A 23,801-nucleotide genomic window follows, 5' to 3' on the forward strand; every position below is an offset into this window, starting at 1 on the left:
CTCCCCAGACCACCAAAGCAACACAGTACATTGTGTTTGCTGTACCCTGGGTGGGCTGTATAGTCTGTGGTGTGTTTCAGGTGTTGATCTGCTCTACAACACACACCTCAGCTCTGCAGGGGACGGAGGGATTCGCAATGAAAAGAACAGAGTAGAAATCTCACTTCCCCAGAGGGAATGCACCAGTCATACCTCCTCTTCCCTTCCTCCCCCTGTCTCTAGTGAGGTGGGGGGTAGAGGGTGGGCCACCACACCTGTTGCTGTCAGTAAGGCAGTGGCAGAGAGAGAGAGAGAGAGAGAGAGAGAGAGCGAGAGAGAGAGGTGGGTGAGAGAGAGGTGTTTATTCGTGTCTGAGGGGTGTATGAGGGTCTGGTGTGGCCCATATGTGTTGACAGTGAGCTCTCCCTCCTGCCCACCCTGCACTGAGCCAGGGTGCTTAATGGGGTCAGTGGCATGTGTGCGGCTAATTGGCCATGTTTGCCCAAAGCTTTCTGCTGCACCCCTTGATCTGTTCCGCTCCAGAGAACAGTACCTCTCCTCTGTCTGCCTGCCTCTCTCTAGTGAGTTCAGCTCAGAGACTTAGAAGCCCACCCTATGCTATCTCTATCTCTCTTTATCACTCTCTTTCTCTTATTCTCTTTCCCTCTCATTACCTCTCTTACTTTCACAAAATGTCTCACTAGCTACAGTATGTCTTATTAGTGATCTTACTCTGTCTATACATTTACATTTCTCTCACACACGTTCCTTTATGTTCACTCTAACAGGGCGGCAGGTAGCTTAGTGGTTAAGAGCGTTGTGCCAATAACTGAAAGGTCGCTGGTTCTAATCCCCGAGCCGATTAGGTGAAAAATCTGTCGATGTGCCCTTGAGCAAGGCACTTAACCCTAATTGCTCATGTAAGTCGCTCTGGATAAGAGCGTCTGCTAAATATAACACTTTCACCCTTTATTTTTCTCCCTCTCATTCTTTAGACTTTTTCACTTTCTCACCTACTCTCACCACCCATCACACTCTCTCTTCCCCCTCACTTGCTATGGTGCGATTTGGGCCATTTCCATGGCCCTGCTGGACAGCGTCCAGGACAAACCAACTTCCAGCAGGGACGGAGGGAGTGAAGGAGGGAGGGATGGAGAGAGGGGGATACATAGAAGATAGGGGGTGCCATAATTAACGAGGAGAAAGAGGAGGCTCAGCTAAGGCAGTAATGGCTCCCATTGTTTGTCTGTGAATCAGAGACATAGAGCTGAGGATACAGCCTCAGGGGATGGGAGAGGGAAATGGGCCACCCCATACTGTCCTAGACTGTTGTACCTGGGAACAGTGGTTGGATACACAACCCCACCGAAGCTAGCTTAGCCCAAACCACACACCAGTGAGCGGCCATTCTCTCGTAGGAACTGTGAGAAGTGTAGTGTGATAAAAGACCACATTGTTGTCTGGCAAGGAATAACGGTCTAATCTGACAACTCTTGGCCAGCAGTCGGAAAAGTTGTATCAGTTCTGTCTAAACTTTAATCTCGTCAAACCAATAAAACGTTCTCTAATGAATGGCTATAAAACAGTAAATCAAATCAAATGTTATTTGTCACATGCGCCGAATACAACAGGTGTAGACCTTACCGTGAAATACTTACAAGCCCTTAACCAACAATGCAGTTCAAGAAATAGAGTTAACTTACTAAATAAACTAAAGTAAAACGTGTAATAAAAAATAACAATAACGAGGCTATAAACAGGGGGTACCGGTACAGAGTCAATGTGCAGGGCTACAGGTTAGTCGAGGTAATTTGTACATGTAGGTAGGGGTAAAGTGACTATGCATAGATAATAAACAGCAAGTAGCAGCAGTGTAAAAACAAAGGGGGGGTTGTCAATGTAAATAGCCCGGGTAGCCATTTTATTAATTTTTCAGCAGTCTTATGGCTTGGGGGTAGAATCTGTTAAGGAGCCTTTTGGACCTTGACTTGGCACTTTGGTACAGCTTGCTGTGCGGTAGCAGAGAGAACAGTCTGACATCTTTTTGGGCCTTCCTCTGACACCACCTAGTATATAGGTCCTAGATTTACATTTACATTTTAGTCATTTAGCAGACGCTCTTATCCAGAGCGACTTACAGTTAGTGAATACATATATTTTTTATACTGGCCCCCCCGTGGGAATTGAACCCACAACCCTGGCGTTGCAAACGCCATGCTCTATCAACTGAGCTACATCCCTGCCGGCCATTCCCTCCCCTACCCTGGACGACGCTGGGCCAATTGTGCGCCGCCCATGAGTCTAGATGGCAGGAAGCTTGGCCCCAGTGATGTACTGGGCCGTATGCACTACCCTCTGTAGCGCCTTACGGTCAGATGCCGAACAGTTGCCATACCAGGCGGTGATGCAACCGGTCAGGATGCTCTTGATGGTGCAGCTGTAGAACTTTGAGAATCTGGGGACCCATGCCAAATCTTTTCAGTCTCCTGAGGGGGAAAAGGTGTTGTCGTGCCCTCGTCACAACTAACTTGGTGTGTTTGGACCATGATAGTTTGTTGGTGATGTGGACACCAAGGAACTTGAAACTCTCGACCCGCTCCACTACAGCCCCGTCGATGTGAATGGGGGCGTGTTCGGCCCTCCTTTTCCTGTAGTCCACGATCAGCTCCTTTGTCTTGCTCACGTTGAGGGAGAGGTTGTTTTCCTGGCACCACACTGCCAGGTCTCTGACCTCCTCCGTATAGGCTGTCTCATCGTTGTCGGTGATCAGGCCTACCACTGTTGTGTCGTCAGCAAACTTAATGATGGTGTTGGAGTCGTTTTTTTATTTATTTTTATTTCACCTTTATTTAACCAGGTAAGCCAGTTGAGAACAGGTTCTCATTTACAACTGCGACCTGGCCAAGATAAAGCAAAGTAGTGCAATAAAAACAACACAGAGTTACATATGGGGTAAAAAACATAAAGTCAGAAATACAACAGAAAATATATATACAGTGTGTGCAAATGTAGCAAGTTATGGAGGTAAGGCAATAAATAGGCTATAGTGCAGAATAATTACAATAGTATTAACACTGGAATGCTAGATGTGCAAGAGATTATGTGCAAATAGAGATACTGGGGTGCAAAAGAGCAAAATAAATAACATAGGGATGAGGTAGTTGGGTGGGCTAATTTCAGATGGGCTGTGTACAGGTGCAGTGATCGGTAAGGTGCTCTGACAACTGATGCTGTCACGATCGTCTAATGAGGGAGACCAAAGCGCAGCGCGTTGAGCGAACATGACTTTATTAAATTAAAGTACTCACTACAAAAAACAACAAACAATGACGAATCGTGAAGTCCTCAGTTACAATGACTGACAAGGAACAAAAACCCACAACACTAAGGTGAACACTGACAGTTTAAATATGGCTCCCAATCAGAGATAACGAGCCGACAGCTGACACTCGTTACCACTGATTGGGAGTCACACGACCAAACAAGGAAACAACCAAATACAACACAACCAATCCCAAACACAACCAAATGAACACACCCTGGCTCAAAATACACAGTCCCGGAGCCAGAGCGTGACAGATGCTTAAAGTTATTGAGGGAGATAAGAGTCTCCAGCTTCAGAGATTTTTGCAATTCGTTCCAGTCATTGGCAGCAGAGAACTGGAAGGAATGGCGGCCAAAGGAGGTGTTGGCTTTGGGAATGACCAGTGAGATATACCTGCTGGAGCGCAGACTACGGGTGGGTGCTGCTATGGTGACCAATGAGCTAAGATAAGGCGGGGATTTGCCTAGCAGTGATTTATAGATGGCCTGGAGCCAGTGGGTTTGACGACCGAACATGTAGTGAGGACCAGCCAACAAGAGCGTACAGGTCACAGTGGTGGGTAGTGTATGGGGCTTTGGAGACAAAACGGATGGCACTGTGATAGACTACATCCAATTTGCTGAGTAGAGTGTTGGAGGCTATTTTGTAAATTACATCGCCGAGTCAAGGATCGTAGGATAGTCAGTTTTACGAGGGCATGTTTGGCAGCATGAGTGAAGGAGGCTTTATTGCGAAATAGGAAGCCGATTCTAGATTTAACTTTGGATTGGAGATTCTTTATGTGAGTCTGGAAGTTGAGTTTACAGTCTAACCAGACACCTAGGTATTTGTAGTTGTCCACATACTCTAGGTCAGACCCGTCGAGAGTGGTGATTCTAGTCGGGTGGGCGGGTGCCAGCAGCGTTCGATTGAAAAGCATGCATTTAGTTTTACTAGTGTTTAAGAGCAGTTGGAGGCTACTGAAGGATTGTTGTATGGCATTGAAGCTCGTTTGGAGGTTTGTTAACACAGTGTCCAATGAAGGGCCAGATGTATACAAAATGGTGTCGGTCTGCGTAGAGGTGGATCTGAGAGTCACCAGCAGCAAGAGCGACATCATTGATATACACAGAGAAAAGTGTCGGCCCAAGAATTGAACCCTGTGGCACCCCCATAGAGACTGCCATAGGTCCAGACAACAGGCCCTCCGATTTGACACACTGAACTCTATCTGAGAAGTAGTTGGTAGAACCAGGCGAGGCAGTCATTTGAGAAACCAAGGCTATTTAGTCTGCCAATAAGAATGCGGTGGTTGACAGAGTCGAAAGCCTTGGCCAGGTCGATGAAGACGGCTGCACAGTACTGTCTATTATCAATCGCGGTTATAATATCGCTTTGGACCTTGAGCGTGGCTGAAGTGCACCCGTGACCAGCTCGGAAACCGGATTGCATAAGCGGAGAAGGTACGGTGGTATTCGAAATGGTCGATGATCTGTTTGTTAACTTGGCTTTCGAATACTTTCGAAAGGCAGGGCAGGATGGATATAGGTCTGTAGCAGTTTGGATCTAGAGTGTCACCCCCTTTGAAGAGGGGGATGACCGCGGCAGCTTTCCAATCTCTGGGGATCTCAGACGTTATGAAAGAGAGGTTGAACAGACTAGTAATAGGGGTAGCGACAATTTCGGCGGCTAGTTTTAGAAAGAAAGGGTCCAGATTGTCTAGCCCAGCTGATTTGTAGGGGTCCAGATTTTGCAGCGCCAAGCACCCCTCAGGGGTGTTTGGCCACGCAGTCATGGGTGAACAGGGAGTACAGGAGGGGACTAAGCACGCACCCCTGAGGGGGCCCCCGTGTTGTGGAACAGCGTGGCATATGTGTTGTTGTCTACCCTTACCACCTGGGGGTGGCCTGTCAGGAAATCCAGGATCCAGTTGCATAGGTAGGTGTTTAGTCCCAGGGTCCTTAGCTTAGTGATGAGCTTTGTGGGCACTATGTTGTTGAACGCTGCGCTGTAGTCAATGAACAGCATTCTCACATAGGTGTTCCTTTTGTCCAGGTGGGAAAGGGCAGTGTGGAGTGTGATTGCATCATCTGTGGATCTTTTGGGGCGGTATGCGAATGGGAGTAGGTTTAGGGTTTCCGGGATGATGGTGTTGACGTGAGCCATGACCAGCCTTTCTAAGCACTTCATGGCTACCGACGTGAGTGCTACGGGGCAGTAGTCATTTAGGCAGGTTACCTTCGCTTTCTTGGGCACAGGGACTATGGTGGTCTGCTTGAAAGATGTAGGTATTACAGACTCGATTAGGGAGAGGTTGAAAATGTCAGTTAATCTAGATTATATGTCCATTATCCTTCACCTAGTATTGTTTTGTCCAAAACATAAGCATCTTGGCTCTTCTCATGTACCCCGACAGTGAATAATAACTACAACTCCCATAATTAATGTTATTGAAAGACATCGATATTATCATGACTGTCAGGCAGCTGTGTTTGGGTTGGAGCCCACAACCCATCGCCACCTCTGTAAACTTTTCTGGGGTTCACTGTGAAATCTGCTAAGCCACGAAACCACTAACACTGAGTCTCAGTCTGCATCCCTTAGCCGGGAGTCAGGAGCGACTGGGTTCCATATGTGCTAGGCTTAGAATTCAGACAGCAGCCCTTCCTCAGTGCACTCTACTGTGTATTTAGGTGAGAACTCCTGGGCTCTACTTTCTTTTTTTTGTTGTTGGTATTTTACCCTCTTTTTCTCCCCAATTTCGTGGTATCCAATTGGTAGTTACAGTCTTTTCCCATCACTGCAACTCCCGTACGGACATGGGAGAGGCGAAGGTCGAGAGTCGTGTGTCCTCCGAAACACAACCGAGCCGCACTGCTTCTTGACACAGTCCCCGCTTAACCCGGAAGCCAGCCGCACCAATGTGTCGGAGGAAACACCGTACACCTGGCAAACAAGTCAGTGTGCACTGCGCCCAGCCGGCCACAGGAGTTTCTAGTGTGCGATGGGACAAGAACATCACTGCCGGCCAAACCCTCCCCTAACCTGGACGACGTTGGGCCAATTGTGTGCCGCCCCATGGGTCTCCCGGTCGCGGCTGGGCTGTGCTCTACTTTCTCATCACACTTTCCCCAGCCCTGATGCCTGCTGATGTTAACTCCAGGCAAAATATGGTTCAGCTGAAATGTCAGATAGATACCCCAGTTTGTTGCGCAGCCTGCATTGTAATATGGGGTTAGGTAAGTAAAAAATTAACAGAAACAATTCACATGCTTTTCTTTCATCTGCTTCTGTTCAGAGTTCCCGCCGCTTGCTCCCATATGATCATGTAAATAGCATGCTAATGACACGGTCTGGGGTATCCACATGGGTTAAGAAGTGTCAATCATCTTCCCCCTGGGCCTTGGCAGAGACCCAGAGCAAAGAGGTGCTTGGGGATGAAGGAATTAGAGTGCACGGGAGCAAACCAAATATCTAAATTTTTCAGCTGGTGAATCTGAGGGGTGGTACCCCCTTGAGAGAGCTTAACCTTGTCCCGTATATATATATATTTTTTATATATATATATATATTTTTTTTAATGTACCCATCTACCACACCCCCTCTTCGAAGGACTATGTATGTATGTATGTATGTATGTATAATAAAAAAAGTGTCCCTTATCTGGGGTGTCCAAAAATGTTGAAATCTTATTGTATCAATTAGCTTGACATTATGACATGTTTTACACATTTTCTGTGACTTGGAGTTTTAATTTGAGTTATACATTTCCTCGTGAAAATAACTCATTTGGGCCAACACTCAAAATGTGTTAATTTGTAGAATACAGGCCTAGTAAACTTCAAGTTCCACATACTAGAAAAAGCTCTTTAAAAAAGATAAAATAAGGAGCTTATCTAGATTTCTGGCGCTTTATATTCTAAAGGGATATTAAATGTACAAAAAAAATCCCCTAAAAGCCCACTGCGTTTGTTAAGGCGATACACTCCCTCTGACACATTTGAAGTTTGTTCAGGTTAGTCATCAGGAAAAAGAACACTTGAAACATCAAAAGTCCTCTTTATGATATTCAGAATATAAGTAGGCATCCTCAAAGACGAGTGTGAATAATTACTTTGTCACACAGAATCACCCCAATTTAAATGACACGATCTATTGAAAATATGGATGAAATTGCAGCGATGGTCCGCAAATAACAAGTAGCCTAGTCTCCATGCATCCTTGGGGCTATCTAGATGTTTCATGTAATCTTTTTTAACCAAACACTGCTGTCTTGCTGAATTTACTGTCCAATTTGAAGGGAGACGCAATTCTGTTGAGGAAAAAACCAATGTTTGTTTAATTGAAGACAATGTAGATTTGGATCATTATAGCCAATATACTTTAGCTGATTCTATCTTCCTCCTGAGGCAATATGTATTATTCAATTCCCAGCATAATTAAAAAAAAAAGGATTAAAGGAAGGTATTTCATATCACACAGAGGCATAACATGCTTGGAATGTGTACAATCTGCAAAAATATTGCTGCTCTTTCCCTCAAGGTCTAGCTGAATGATGATTACCTCAACCCAATAGAGTATACAGATACCCACAGCTCAGGTCTTCATCAAAAGGCCTACTTTTAGATTTTACTCATGCAACACTGGATGCCAAGTCCTTGGGGTTCTAAAATAATAAAATAAAACCTTACCCATCCTCCTCACATCCTTCCCCTCCCCAACATGGTACACCAGCCCTCCAGTATCCTATCACCTCCTGTGAATATCCAAGCTGTCGAGGCTGACTGGGCTCTGTCTCTCTTGCCCGGGAACGGTTGGAACGGATCCGGCCTTCGGGCCACAAACACTCCACTCGAGCCCCTGCAAACAAGGCCTGCCCCTCGAAACTGTCATCTAAATGCTAAGCGCTTTGGAGAGCTATGGCGGTGGATCTCTTGTACACACTTTATCCTTTCTGTAAGAGCACAGATAGTTTTCCTACAACATGATCTAATGCGTAGTGAGCTTTGAATGGGTGGTGGTGTGTTTCAGTGCCTATGGAGTTAGTGAACCTTCATCCAGATCTGGCAAAAACTGTGTGGAGCTGAACTGGGCTCATGTTTAAAGACCTCCACTGAGCGGCACAATCTGAGTATGCATAAACAACAGTTTTGCTACATGAGAACAATGGGTATTTTGCCCTAGAATGTAGTTTCTGAAATTCTGGAGGACGTTGTCTGTCAGAGAGGAATCGTACAAATAGGCATCTACACTTACACCGTGTGTACAACACATTAAGAACACCGGCTCTTTCCATGAGTCATTTAGCAGATGCTCTTATCCAGAGCAACTTACAGTAAGTGCATTCATCTTAATATAGCTAGGTGGGATAACCACACATCACAGGCATAGAATTCTAGTTCCTCTTGCTGCTCCGTAGGCAAGCACCATGGTCTTGTAGTGGACGCGAGCTTCAACTGGAAGCCAGTGGAGTGTGCGGAGGAGTGGGGTGACATGGGAGAACTTGGAAGGTTGAACACCAGGCGGGCTGCAGCGTTCTGGATAGGTTTCAGGGGTTTGATGGCACAAGCGGTGAGCCCAGCCAACAGAGAGTTGCAGTAGTCCAGACAGGAGATGACATCTGCCTGGATTAGGACCTGTGCCGCTTCCGGTGTGAGGTAGGGTTGTACTCTATGGATGTTTTAGAGCATGAACCTCTAGGAGCAGTCACTGATTTGATGTTTACAGAAAACAGGTTGTTGTCCAGGGTCACGCCAAGGTTATTTTCACCCTGGGAGGACAACACTGGAATTGTCAATCGTGATGGAGATGTCTTTGAGCAGGCAGGCCTTCCCCAGGAGTAAGAGCAGCTCCGTCTTCTCCAGGTTGACCTTCAGATGGTGGGCCGACATCCAAGCTGAGATATCTGCCAGGCACGCAGAGATGCGTGTCGCCACCTGGTAGTTGACTACATTGAGAGTCATCCGCATAGCAATGATAGGAGAGACCATGTGAGGATATGATGGAGCCGAGTGACTTGGTGTATAGAGAGAAGAGGAGAGGGACTAGAACCGAGGCCTGTGGTGCAGACACAGATCCTCTCCAGGTCACCTGGTAGGAGGGGCCTGACAGGTATGATGCAATCAAAACGCGTGCAGAGCCTGAGACGCGCAGCCCTGAGAGTGTGGAGAGGAGGATCTGATGGTTCACGGGGTCGAAGGCAGCAGATAGATCTAGGAGGATGAGAACAGAGAAGAGAGAGTCAGCTTTGATAGTGCGTAGAGCCTCCGTGACACAGAAGAGCAGTCTCGGTTGAGTGACCCGTCTTGAAGCCTGACTGGTTAGGGTCAATAAGATCGTTCTGAGAGAGATAACGAGAGAGACCACACGCTCAAGTGTTTTGGAAAGAAGAGGGATACAGGTCTATGGTTTTTGACGTCAGATGAGTCAAGTGTTGGTTTCTTGAGGAGGGGAGCGACTCGGGCCATTTTGAAGTCAGAGGGGACACAGCCAGTGGTGAGTTGATGAGGGAAGTGAGGAATGATAGATCTCCAGAGATAGTCTGGAGAAGGGAATTGGATTGAGCAGGCAGGTTGGCGGGCGGCCAGACCTCACTAGTCGCAGGATTTCATCTGGAGAGAGGGGAGAAAGAGGTCAAAAGCATAGGGTAGTTCTGTGTGGGTGGGACCAGTGGACTCAATAGGCTGAGTGAATGTGGAGCGGATGCCGTCAACCTTCTTTTCAAAGTGGTTGACAAAGTCGTCCGCAGAGAGGGAGGGTGAGAGGCTGGAGGATTAAGGAGGGAGGAAAAGTTGGAAAATAGTTTCCTAGGGTTAGAGGCAGAAGCTTGAAATTTAAAGTGATAGAAAGTGGCTTTAGAAACGGATACAGAGGAAGAGAAGGTAGAGAGGGAGTAAAAGGAAGCTTGCAATGAGTCACTCAGCCACGGAGCAGGAGGGGAGGGTCGAGCCGGCCGGGAGGAAAGGGGACAGTGCGAGTCATAGGATGCGGAAAGGGAGGAGAGTAGGGTCGAAGAGGCAGAATCAGGAGACAGGAGGGAGAAGGATTTAGCAGAAGGGAGCGATGATAGGATAGAAGAGGAGATAGTAGTGGGAGAGAGAGTGAAGATTGTGACAGCGCATGACCATCTGGGTCAGGGCTGAGGGGCTAGGGTTGGAGGAAAGGGATACAGAAAAGGAAACAAAGTAGTGATCAGAGACCTGGAGGGGGTTACTGTGAGGAGATGGACAGGTGAGAGAGGGAGAAAATAGAAAAATCTCCAGTTAGGAGAAATAAGTAGCCCTATGCCACCACCACGACGACCAGATGTAGTCAGATGGAGAGAGCAGCTGGAGTAGCAGTGTTCTCTCGGGTGAGCCATATCTCTGTCAGGGCCAAAAAGTCAAGGGACTGAAGGGCAGCAAAGGCTGAGGTGAACTCAGCGTTCTTGACCGCAGATCGGCAGTTCCAAACACTGCCGGAGACCCGGAATTACACATAGGTTGTGCGCACTAAATTAGAATGGTCGCAGCCAAGGGGTGGGGAGCATCTGTAAAGCCTACAGGGAGAGGAGCGAACAGGTATAGAAACACACAGTTGCCAAAGCTACAAAATAGCAAAATGAGATCTGAAAATAACTAGGTAACCTAGAGCCTCTCATTCCTTCCTCAAAGAATTCTGCAGAACTGTCTTTGTTTCAGCACCAGTCTTAGTTTTGCCGACGAGACCGCCTCTTACAGCTGCCACTGAGAACCCAGGGGAGACTGAAGTACTAACACTAATTGCTAATTGCCTAGCAGAGGTGAAGAGCACACCTCCCTGTACTAATTGCTTATTGCCTAGGAGAGGAGAAACCACTCCCCCTCTAATACAGCCACTGATTACCAAAACAAGTCACAAATTGCCCTGCCTCTTTATCCTGATTGATGTGTTAACAATCATCTGCAAGTTATGACCAGTCAACAGTTCCCACACCAAGTAGGCTGCTGGGAAAACAGGCAACACTTAAAGTAGATGGCCCTAGCTAGCAAAAAGACAGTACTAGACAACAGATAAAGACAACAATTATGCTTATCACTCCTGGAGATATCAGGAGTACTCTAGCTATATAATGAAGACAGACTGACCAGGTGAATCCAGGTGAAGGCTATGATCCCTTATTGATGTCACTTGTTAAATCCACTTCAATCGGTGTAGATGAAGGTGAGGAGACTGGTTAAAGAATGATTTTTAAGCCTTGAGACAATTGAGAAATGACTTGTATATGTGTGCCATTCAGAGGGTGAATGGGTAAGAGAAAATATTTAAGTGCCTTTGAACAAGGTATGGTAGTACGTGGCAGGCGCACCAGTTTGAGTGTGTCAAGAACTGCAACGCTGCTGGGTTTTTCACGCTCAACAGTTTCCCGTGTGTATCAAGAATGGTCCATCACTCAATGGACATCCAGCCAACTTGGAAAGCTGTGGGAAGCATTGGAGTCAACATGGGCCAGCATCCCAGTTGAACACTTTTTACACCTTTTAGAGTCCATGCCTGACGAATTGAGGCTGTTCTGAGGGCAAAAGGGTGTGTGACTCAATATTAGGAAGGTGTTCTTAATGTTTTGTACACTCTGTATATTCCTAGAATATTTTCCTATAGCAACTTAGCTCTGTTGAAAGAGCTGTATGTCTCGGTAGGATCTGTAGGAGTGCGTTGCCTTGTAAGGAGATGCACTGGGCGAAAAGGGTCAATATCAGCGGATATCATTGTCTATATCTTTCCGGATATCTGACGTTTTATTAGTTATAAGGAGTACACATGCTCCACATATGCATGTCCTTATTTTTATATATGGTGCTAGGATAGTCTCCGCAATGGGACAGTTTCTACATGCATCCACTCCGGACCTCAGAAATCTTCCTGCTACCGTATGAGTCCAGGGGTGAGATACGTTCAAGACACGCACCTGATGCGCGTGCACCCGCTGACATATTTGTAGAATATTCTAACTCTGGAAAGGGTATGTGTCAACATGCTGACAAATCTAAGCCTTTATACTTCGGCATGAACGAATCCACATATTTTATGAAATGGATTATATTTGTAGTCATTACCTAATCATTTATGGCAGAATTCTTGATTCTAGTTACTAAGATAAATAAAACATCTCAAATGAGCTACTCACTTTAGCATTAGCTTCTTTTAGGTATTTTCTGAACAGCTTCTCACTTCTTTGTTTCTCCAGTTGTCAGTTCGACCACACACCGTTTACACACTCATTTGTGGCGCCCAAATTCAAAAATGGAAGTTGGAATTCTTGTTGCTAGGCTACCAGTTACAGTGCTTTTAGCTTGTGTGTGCCTTTATGCAGAGGGAATATAACAATTATAGCTAAGCTGTGTTCGAATACCCATACTAACATACTGTATACTACATACTTAATGAGTATATACTACATACTATATACTATTAGTTCATTTTAGTATACTGTAAACGAACGTTATCCTTTCAGTTGAGCGTACTAGCGCTTCGCCTGTCTACCGGAAGTTGATGCTGTTGCTATGCAACCTCTTGCTAGCTTGTTAGAATAACAAATTACTAGCTAGACATCTTACGATTTTGGGTGTGTTCGTAAATTAAATCTGGAGTGCCAGAGTGCGCTCTGAGTGCGCTCTGGGCGTTCGTAAATCCAGAGCATTGTCAGATTGTCCGGTTGTAAATTCAGAGCGTTTCACTCTCGGAGCGTTCAGAGCGCACACTGGATGCTCTGGCTGAGTAGTAGGGTTGATCCGAGCGTTCTGACCTCACAACGGCACCCAAGCTAACTGGCTAACGTTAACTAGCTTGCTAGCTACTTCCAGACACACTCTGACCATTTTACTCGCCCTAGCAGAACTGGTTAGGCTGTTTTCATGTTATTCAGAGCGTTGGTGACTGTAACTGTGCTGCTGGCAACAATTTAATTATGCTTTTTTTTGCTGATGTTTACTAAGGGTGTTGAGCATTCCTAAATTCATCAGTTATTCTGCGCTCTGGCACACTCAGAAGAGAATGCTCTGAAATCGGAGTAGATAGCCAGAATTAACAATGTCCATTGAGAACGCACAATGACTATACTACTTGAAAAATCAAGTCAATAAACATTGGGTAGTTAGTTAGAAAGCATATAGTTAATATACTGTCTGGCAAGTTCGATGTATTAGTAGCCAACTAACGTTAGGTAGTAAAGTCATTACTTTATTACATTGCTCAACATTTTCTTAGCATTTGTCATAATTAGTTAAAGCTATGAATTTGTATCCGCTCTCGACGGTCCTCGGCTGCATATTTTCTGCCATTTTCTTCAAATCTGAAAACGTTGTGAAGCCACGCCCATTTTGTTAAGAATTTCATTATGGGCCCTAAAAGCATGGAAATAGTGTCCACTGCTTGTATATTTCGTATTTTGGCTAATTTAATATGACATCCGGGAACTTTTGGTATACTAACTATATCCATACTATGACCAATAAGCATACTACATACTCAATTTACTTCACAAATAGTATGGTTAGTGTGGTTAGTATGAGTATTCGAACACAGCTCTAGTGTCTGAAAGAATGATATGGATTTAATATTTGTCAAATTATTGAGCATGTCCTCAAAACATCAGAAATTGTCCTTATTTAGCATATCAAAAAGCATATCAAGATCCTCATATGGACCTCAGTCAAGAGCATATGCATTGCATGTGCTGAGAAAATACAGTGCATTTGGAAAGGATTCAGACCTCTTCCCTTTTTTCACATTTTGTTACGTTACAGCCTTATTCTATAATTGATTCAATTAATTGTTTTCCTCATCAATCTACAAACAATACCCCGTAATGTCAATGCCAAAACAGGTTTTTAGAAATGTTTGCAGAAATACCTTATTTACATAAGTATTCAGACCCTTTGCTATGAGACTTGAAATTAAGCTCAGGTGCATCCTGTATTCATTGATCATCCTTGAGATGTTTCTACAACTTGATTGAAGTCCACCTGTGGTAAATTCAATTGAATGGACATGATTTGGAAAGGCACACACCTGTCTATATAAGGTCCCACAGTTGACAGTGCATGTCAGAGCAAAAACCAAGCCATGAAGTTGAATGAATTGTCCGTAGAGCTCCGAGACAGGATTGTGTCGAGCCACAGATCTGGGGAAGGGTACCAAATAATTTCTGCAGCATTGAAGGTCCCCAAGAACACAGTGGCCTCCATCATTCTTAAATGGAAGAAGTTTGGAACCACAAGACTCTTCCTAGAGCTGGCCATCCGACAAAACTGAGCAATCGGGTGAGAAGAGCCTTGGTCAGGGAAGTGACCAAGAACCCGATGGTCACTCTGCCAGAGCTCCAGAGTTCCTATGTGGAGATGGGAGAACCTTCCAGAAGAACAACCATCTCTGCAGCACTCCACCAATCAGGCCTTTATGGTAGAGTGGCCAGACGGAAGCCACTCCTCAGTAAAAGGCACATGAGAGCCCGCTTGGAGTTTGCCAAAAGGCACCTAAAGGACTCTCAGACCATGAGAAACAGGATTGTCTGGTCTGATGAAACCAAGATTGAACTCTTTGGCCTGAATGCCAAGCGTCACGTCTGGAGGAAGCCTGGCACCATCCCTACGGTGAAGTTGGTGGTGGCAGCATCATGCTGTGGGGAAGTTTTTCAGCGGCAGGGACTGGGAGACTAGTCAGGATCAAGGGAAAGATGAACGGAGCAAAGTACAGAGAGATCCTTGATGAAAACCTGCTCCAGAGCGCTCAGGACCTCAGACTGGGGGCGAAGGTTCACCTTCCAACAGGACAATGACCCTAAGCACACAGCCAAGACAACGCAGGAGTAGCTGTAGGACAAGTCTCTGAATGTCCTTGAGTGGCCCAGCCAAAGCCCGGACTTGAACCCAATCGAACATCTCTGGAGAGACCTGAAAGTAGCTGTGCAGCGACACTCCCCATCCAACCTGACAGAGCTTGAGAGGATCTGCAGAGAACAATGGGAGAAACTCCACAAATACAGGTGTGCCAAGCTTGTAGCGTCATACCCAAGAAGACTTGAGGCTGTAATCGCTGCCTAAAGTGCTTCAACAAAGTACTGAGTAAAGGGTCTGAATACTTATGTAAATGTATTATTTCAGTATTTTGCAAAACAATCTAAAAACCTATTTTTGCTTCGTCATTATGGTGTATTGTGTATAGATTGATGAGGGGAAAAACAATTTAATCTTTTATTTAGTCTTTTATGTCCAACAATAAACAATAAACAACATTTTTTTTTTATTCTCAGAAAACTTGGTGTGCCAAATAAAACCACCCGCTGGCCACAAGTTTGGGAAAGACTATCAGTAACATTTCAAGTAAATATCTACTACTAGCCCTAACCTTAACCCTTATCCTAACCCTAAACTCAACACTTATCCTAACCCTAACCTCAATCCTTATCCTAACCCTAAACTTAACCCTAACCTTAATCCGTAACCTCCTGTTGGAAGGTGAACCTTCGCCCCCAGTCTGAGGTCCTGAGCGCTCTGGAGCAGGTTTTCATCAAGGATCTCTCTGTACTTTGCTCCGTTCATCTTTCCCTTGATCCTGACTAGTCTCCCAGTGGTCCTCTGTAGCTCAGCTGGTAGAGCACGGCGCTTGTAACGCCAAGGTAGTGGGTTCGATCCCCGGGACCACCCATACACAAACAAATGTATGCACGCATGACTGTAAGTCGCTTTGGATAAAAGCGTCTGCTAAATGGCATATTATTATTATTATTATTATAACAAGTATTTGCTTATCAACAGTTTGTTGATAGTATCACAATCTGTAGAGCATCTACAGATGGACTATCCGGACTATCCAAATAAAGTGTGTCATATTTCTTCAGGGCAACAAAGTGTTGTATGATCGTGGGCCTGTGCTTCCAGAGAAGACACTCACTCGCTGAGATGCTGCCGACTGAGCTAATCGGCCATCTGCACCCCAGGACTGAGAAATGTGGACGTCAGAGTTTATGGGAACATAAGCTAAACAGCCAGCCAGGCCTAGCTACTTTCAGAGGAGCGACGGGCGTGAGGGGAGTGATACTCCAGACGAGACTCCCAACATTTTCATGTCAAATCCAGAGACATACAAATCTCAGAGTGATATGCCAAATTTCTGCAGGATTCACTGGAGCACAAATGGTAGACTTTCCTCCCTCCCCAGCTCTCTCTTCTCTCCTTAGCACTAGCAGTCACTGACTGGGCGCCGCTTGGCAGCAGTGGGTGATTGGAAACATCTGCAGTAACTGAGTGAGTGTTCACTCGCCAGATAAAGAGAAAGGGAGGGATTGTTTTTGGAGGCATTTTGCTATTGGCAGTAGAAGAGTTGTTTACAGCAAACAGATCTCAACCAGTCATGTATGTTTAGATATGAAGATACTGTATTTTTTCCTCAGTGTGACAAAATTGATGAATTGTCTAAAACGCTATATATTATTTGTCTTTCAGCACTTCTTTACTGTGGCCACCCTGGAGAGGCCTGAATAAACAGGAGAGCAGACGACGAAGGGATATGATTGTGCACTTCCTGCTTGGCAACTACAGGAAGTAATTGAGCTCTACAGGAAGTAAGGACAAACCCCTAAAGATATCCCAGTTATTCTTCCATTGTTTTCATACGACTACGATACGACTGCAAAGGCCAAGCTGTCAGCACATTGAGTAGTAAACAGTTACTGAATGTTAAATTGATAGCCATGAGGGATTTATAGCTAGCTAGCTGTTGGGACATTGAGTATCTCACAGACTGGCACTGCCTGAATCCAGTGAATTCCCAAACCAGTGGGATTCAGCAGGTCCTGTAGACCCATTCAGCACAGCTGCCACTGATATCAGTGCTTGGAGTCAGAAAAGTATATTTTTATTTGGATGTGTGGCTCTAACAGACTAGCTATATAAATAATGAAATGGAGCCAGTAATTGGCGGTTCTAGGTAATTAGGACCAGGCTGTCAGCTAGCTTAGTCATTGCCTTAGTCTGATGGCGCATCAGAGAGGATAGTAATCACTATTATGTATGGAGGTTGTTGACACAACAATAATCCCATCCTTAGCTGGGATATCAGGGTTTATGTTTATCGGCCCCATTTCGAGAGGCATTCCCACATATTTTAAAGGCTTTATATCTGTCCGTTTACGCCGGTTACATGCGTCAATGTCTATGCCTGGCCTGCTGCATCGGCGGTAGGCAAACTAGAAGGCGAGGCAGACCCTCAGCTTGGTTTTGAATTTTCTGCTTGGCGACTCTGAAAAGCTTGTCCATATTTTATTAGTCAAACAGTTTTACTTTTCCGCTGCTAGCGGTGATGCCTCTCCATAAACAGCATTACCAACCATCTCAGCAGGTTTTCTGATACCCCTGTAATCCTGTCATTTCATTCATGGACACCTCCAGGGTTATTTTGGGACCATAGTGTATCTGCCTGCCTGTCTCTGCTCCTCTGTGTGAGAGATTTGGATTCCCTCTTCTCTTCTCAACCCCGCCCCCAATTCACTAATTGTTAGATCCACATAGATAGATGTGATGTCCAGACCTCATGTATATAGGGGACTGCTTTCCAATGAGTTTAGTCAATTTCTTTACCTCTGAGTGCCCTACAGTACATAATTGCTACCCTCTTTTTATACCCCAGTTCTCTCAGATACAGTGAATGTTATGCAATACAGTCTGTTCCTACAGACCTAAATGGTTTTGTAAACGGGGACCGTTGAAGGTAAGATTGGTGGAGGGAGGACAAAAACTATAGTCTGTTTCGCTGGGCAGTGTGTGTAAATTGCATTGGCTTTGAATTAAACATGTGGCACCTCTGCACTCAAGCGTGATGGACATCCAACCATATTGCAGGCAGAGAAAAGGACTTTCTATTTATGGGAAGATATTGTATTCATTTGATTATAATAAAACATCCATTAGGCCCTGAGTGAATGGCACAGGGGAACATGCGACAGCTCAAGGTAATAATAGTCTGTGTCTGCTGCTCTCAACGAGGCTAGAGGGTCAGAGCCCTACTGATATTACTTTCCTTTGTATAGGAGCAGATACAGTGATATGGAGCAGGCGGGTAATAAAGAAATACAGTGGGGATGACATTTTTGACACCCTTGATAAAGATTATCAATAATGACTGTATAAAATAAATAATTCAAATTCTGACCTATAATGTATGCTCCAACAAATTGGGAAATTATATTATTTTATACTAATACAATTGCTCAGAGAAAATTATTTTGTTAAACAAGTAATCGTTTTTTCTGGAAAAAGTAGGCGTCAAAATGATTGATGCCCCTAAAGATTCTTATAAATAAAGTAGTCCAAAGTTTAGTATTTGGTCCCATATTCCTAGCATGCAACATCAAGCAAAACAATCTGAAACACAACCAAAACGAACTGCAAATGCATCCAAGTTTGTAGAGTCACAAGGTTAAAGTAGTCATTGCGTGCTAAGAATATGGGACCAAATACTAAACTTTGGACTACTTTCTTTTTAAGAATCTTTATGGATGTCAATCATTTTTACCCTTACCATTTTGAGAAAAATATTATTACTTGTTAAACAAAATCTGTTGCTCTGAGCAATTGTATTAGTATAAAATAATATAATTTCCCAATTCATTTCAGCATACAATATAGCTCAGCATTTGAATTATTATTTTATACAGCCATTATTGCTCATTTTGTTAAGGGTGTCAATAATTTTGGACCCCACTATATACACTACTGTTCAAAAGTTTGGGGTCACTTAGAAATGCAATTTTTTTGTCCATTAAAATAACATCAAATTGATCAGAAATACAGTGTAGACATTGTTAATGTTGTAAATGGCTATTGTAGCTGGAAACGGCTGATTTTTTTATGGAATATCTCCATGCAAGATCTCACCTCGTGGGGCATCAATGATCATGAGGAAGGTGAGGGATCAGCCCAGAACTACACGGTAGGACCTGGTCAATGACCTGAAGAGAGCTGGGACCACAGTCTCAAAGAAAACCATTAGAAACACACTACGCCGTCATGGATTAAAATCCTGCAGCGCACGCAAGGTCCCCCTGCTCAAGCCAGCTCATGTCCAGGCCCATCTGAAGTTTGCCAATGACCATCTGGATGATCCAGAGGAGGAATGGGAGAAGGTCATGTGGTCTGATGAGACAAAAATAGAGCTTTTTGGTCTAAACTCCACTCGCCGTGTTTGGAGGAAGAAGAAGGATGAGTACAACCCCAAGAACACCATCCCAACCGTGAAGCATGGAGATGGAAACATCATTCTTTGGGGATGCTTTTCTGCAAAGTGGACAGGACGACTGCACCGTATTGAGGGGAGGATGGATGGGGCCATGTATCGCGAGATCTTGGCCAACAACCTCCTTCTCTCAGTAAGAGCATTGAAGATGGGTCGTGGCTGGGTCTTCCAGCATGACAGTGACCCGAAACACACAGCCAGGGCAACTAAGGAGTGGCTCCGTAAGAAGCATCTCAAGGTCCTGGAGTGGCCTAGCCAGTCTCCAGACCTGAACCCAATAGAAAATCTTTGGAGGGAGCTGAAAGTCCGTATTGCCCAGCGACAGCCCTGAAACCTGAAGGATCTGTAGAAGGTCTGTATGGAGGAGTGGGCCAAAATCCCTGATGCAGTGTGTGCAAACCTGGTCAAGACCTACAGGAAACGTATGATCTCTGTAATTGTAAACAAAGGTTTCTGTACCAAATATTAAGTTCTGCTTTTCTGATGTATCAAATACTTATGTCATGCAATAAAATGCAAATTATTTACTTAAAAACCATACAATGTGATTTTCTGGATTTTTGTTTTAGATTCCGTCTCTCACAGTTGAAGTGTACCTATGATTAAAATTACAGACCTCTACATGCTTTGTAAGTAGGAAAACCTGCAAAATCGTCAGTGTATCAAATACTTGTTCTCCCCACTGTATATATATATATTGTGACGTCACGAGAGGCTACACAGCTTTCAGCGGGATTGCTCAAGTAGTGCAAGGAGACAAGGTTCAAACAAAACAAGGATTTTATTATAGGTCTTGGGAAATTAACGAAAATATAACAAAATTCTGTTCTCTTGTGGCTCTTTAAGGGTTAACAGTTCAGGGATGTCTCTTCCACATCCAAAGTCATAATTCTCACTCGCTCAGATAACTTTTCCCCAGCCTTACTGTAGTCCACGTTGCAGCTAGTGGCCAACCCAGCAAAAAGTCCTTCCAAATGTCTCTCACGTATTTCCACAGGTGCATATATCCCAAGGTGAGTATTTCCCAAAGGTAAGTATCTCCAAATCCTTATATTCCTCATGGAAGTGGACGTGCAGCACTCTTGTCCTCCAGAGAGCCCAGGTTGGAGACTGTGTCTCTTCACTTCCCAAACCTTCAGCTCATCAGCTCCTCATTTGTTTCAGCTGCGTGGGAAGATTGGCCATAGAGGGGTGGAGTTCCCGACCATACCAGCAGATGGAGCCATAGCTGTCTGGGTTTGCAGCCACCTCAGGGGGATGTAACGTCCCTCCAGGACACAGCCTCTCGTGACATCACACATCCCCCTCCTCGGGACCGACGTCCTCGTCGGGGTAAAGGCAGCGAAGAAGGCATCACGCCGGGAGAGGGCGTCCGCATTGCCGTGGTGCTTGCCAGACTGCTCTCTCTTCAACTCCTCCAACTCTAGGACCAGGGACTCAGCCTCCTGTTGTCTCTCCTTGAGTTTCTTACTGAACGCATCAGCCTTGGTTTTAGCAGAGTTTAGCTTCTGTTGAGCAGCTTTCAGTTCCTTCTCTCTCTCTGCCTCCGCATTCTTCATCTTGTTCTCCAACACCTTGTACTTCTCCTCTGCCTTCTTCTGGACCTCCTTACTACTGCGCAGGGTCTCCTCACACTCCTCGATGGTCCTGCGCAGCCTCTCCAGCTCCTCCTGTTGCTTATGGAAGGAGCTCTGTTGGAGTTTAGCCTGGAGGATATCTAACTCTTCTGTCTTCATGTCTAACTGTTGCTTTAACAAACAATACCTCTCAGCGGTCCCCTTCAGACCAGACAGTTCTTTGTCCAGATTCTGTAGCTCCGTCTCTGTGTCGGTCTGGGCACCTGCCATCCCTATCAGAGCCCGGGCGGGAGTGAGTAACTCGGAGGATTGCACCGGAGCCTTCCCAGGATGAGTCTTGCCTCTCCGTTTCCGAGGTACTCGGGTTATCCTCTCCTGAGACTCTCTCCAGAGTGGGTAAAAGGCTGGGCAGTCTCGTCCAATTAGGACAGGGACGGGGAGGGAATCAACCACCCCCGCCGTCGTGTGTATGGTTCCCCGTGTGCTGGTCATTGTAAGTTCAGTAATGGGGTATTCTCTGGTGTCCCCACGGACACAGGAAACTGGGAGGACTTTCCCCGGGGGTCAGACACGTTGGGCCCACCAAATCCTTACGCACCAGGGTGGCCCGGCTACCAGAATCCAGTAAGGCCTCCACATCATGGTGATTCACAGTTACCGGGCAGGTGGGGGTCGATCTGGGCCGCCATCTACGACTCCCAAGAGCGAGGCAAAACGGTGTGTGGGTGCTGAGCTGGAGGACTCCGCAGTGGGCATAGGTTCATCGGCTGGTTTCCCACACTGCCAGGAGATATGTCCCATCTCCCCACACCGGTAACACTGTCGAAGTTTCCCCCTCCTGGTGTACTCTTCTTGGACCCGCCTGGTTTCTGGCTCCCCCTGGAGCCGGGATAAGTCCTGACGTGGCTGGGTTCGAGACCTTGGGGTCCTTTGGACGGGTTCTTCCCATTTGTGGTGGGGCCGCACTCCTGGGGTCTTTTCGGGAAGCATTCAGCATCTCCGCTGTGGCCTGGTACTTTTCCACAGCTTCCACGGTCAGATCAGCCGTGGTCAAGGCCTGTTGACTGATGAACCGTTTTGCCTCATAAGGCAGGGCGCGTGAGGTAACGATCCACCACAACGGCCTCCACCACCGCCGCTGCTGTATTCCTCTGCGGATCCAGCCATTTCCTTGCGATTCGGACAAGTTCATGCATCTGCGCCCGAGGAGGTTGGTCTGGTTGGAAGGTCCAGCTGTGAAAGCGCTGGGCCATACCAAACTTTGTGAGTCCATATCTGCTGAGGATCTCAGACTTCAGGGCATCATAGTCAGTAACCTGGTCAGGGCCCAGGTCCCGGACAGCATTCAGTGATTCCCCGGTTAGAAAGGGGGCTAACAGACCAACCCACTGTTGCTTGGGCCAGGCTTCCCTAGTGGCCGTGGCCTCAAATGCATGCAGGTATGCCTCAATGTCATCGGTAGCTCCCATCTTAGATATAAAGTCACTTGCCTTTATTGGGCGGGTATTTTGGACCACCCTCTGTCTCTGCAACTGCAATTCCTCTGCCTTCAGAAGGTTGGCTTTCTTTTGCTCCTCCAAGAGAGCCACGTTTGCTTGCATCTGGGCTTGCTGGCCAGCAACAAGGGCTTTCAATATGTCCTCCATTTCAGTCGGCGGGGAGCCTACGGCCAACTTGGAAAACTGGGTGATCAAACCTTCGGTATCCTCCTCTGACATTCACTATTAACGCTTGAGCGTGCCCGTATTCTCCACCATCTGTGACGTCACGAGAGGCTACACAGCTTTCAGCGGGATTGCTCAAGTAGTGCAAGGAGACAAGGTTCAAACAAAACAAGGATTTTATTATAGGTCTTGGGAAATTAACGAAAATATAACAAAATTCTGTTCTCTTGTGGCTCTTTAAGGGTTAACAGTTCAGGGATGTCTCTTCCACATCCAAAGTCATAATTCTCACTCGCTCAGATAACTTTTCCCCAGCCTTACTGTAGTCCACGTTGCAGCTAGTGGCCAACCCAGCAAAAAGTCCTTCCAAATGTCTCTCACGTATTTCCACAGGTGCATATATCCCAAGGTGAGTATTTCCCAAAGGTAAGTATCTCCAAATCCTTATATTCCTCATGGAAGTGGACGTGCAGCACTCTTGTCCTCCAGAGAGCCCAGGTTGGAGACTGTGTCTCTTCACTTCCCAAACCTTCAGCTCATCAGCTCCTCATTTGTTTCAGCTGCGTGGGAAGATTGGCCATAGAGGGGTGGAGTTCCCGACCATACCAGCAGATGGAGCCATAGCTGTCTGGGTTTGCAGCCACCTCAGGGGGATGTAACGTCCCTCCAGGACACAGCCTCTCGTGACATCACAAATATATATATATATATATATATATATATATATATATATCTATATATATATATATATATATCCATACATATACACACACTACCATTGAAAAGTTTGGGGTCACTTAGAAAGTTCCTTGTTTTCGAAAGAAAAGCAAATTTTTTTGTCCATATATCTTTTTTTTTTATTGTGCTTCGTGACAGAGTTATGTTTGAGGTTGTAAAGAGAGCTGGAACATGGTGAAAAATAATATTACAGCCCATTAGATAGGGCAGAGCTAAGAGCTTCTCGCCGCTCTGCGACGGTAACCATGTCTCCTTGGCGGTGGTCAATGGCGCTGGGTTATATTGTGTCTG

General features: G+C 45.7%; 1 protein-coding gene and 1 pseudogene across 1 annotated transcript in view; one reads left to right on the plus strand and one right to left on the minus strand.

Annotated features, from left to right (window-relative positions):
* The window catches only part of LOC121540380 (plexin-B2-like), a 231,489-nt gene that overhangs the window by 65,593 nt on the left and 142,095 nt on the right, over nucleotides 1-23,801 (plus strand). The window contains exon 2 of the mRNA XM_041849221.2: nucleotides 16,744-16,862. The gene's annotated coding sequence lies outside the window, so the exon portion shown is untranslated. The remainder of the gene's footprint in view (nucleotides 1-16,743; nucleotides 16,863-23,801) is intronic.
* Nucleotides 8,663-9,487, minus strand: LOC123481931 (annotated as a pseudogene).

The sequence above is a fragment of the Coregonus clupeaformis genome, chromosome 26, assembly GCF_020615455.1.
Source record: "Coregonus clupeaformis isolate EN_2021a chromosome 26, ASM2061545v1, whole genome shotgun sequence".
In the NCBI taxonomy this organism is placed as follows: domain Eukaryota; kingdom Metazoa; phylum Chordata; class Actinopteri; order Salmoniformes; family Salmonidae; genus Coregonus; species Coregonus clupeaformis.